Here is a 324-nt window from a genome sequence, read left to right as displayed (position 1 = left end):
TTTTTGAGTTATAAAAGTCAAATCTCATACTTCTAAGTCTCCGATCTCACCACTTATATCTTAAATCATTATGATATGTCTAGCTATGAGAGAAGGAGCTAGTGGATGTGGTAACTTGCGAGTGAAGCAAGGGAAAATGAATAATCAATGAGGATCATTGATGATTATGTGAGATGTGGAGGATGGTGGTGGAAGTGCTTGTTATGCCATTGGCCAAAGGGCCGTAATTGTTTATGAATTGGCTGGTTCTGGATTGAACCGTGAGCCGGAATAGCTGTGTATGCTATGAATATTGGCTGGTTATGGATTTAACCGTGAGCCGGA

This window comes from Arachis duranensis, chromosome 3 (genome assembly GCF_000817695.3).
Source record: "Arachis duranensis cultivar V14167 chromosome 3, aradu.V14167.gnm2.J7QH, whole genome shotgun sequence".
NCBI lineage: Eukaryota > Viridiplantae > Streptophyta > Magnoliopsida > Fabales > Fabaceae > Arachis > Arachis duranensis.
This window is presented reverse-complemented; position numbering follows the sequence as displayed.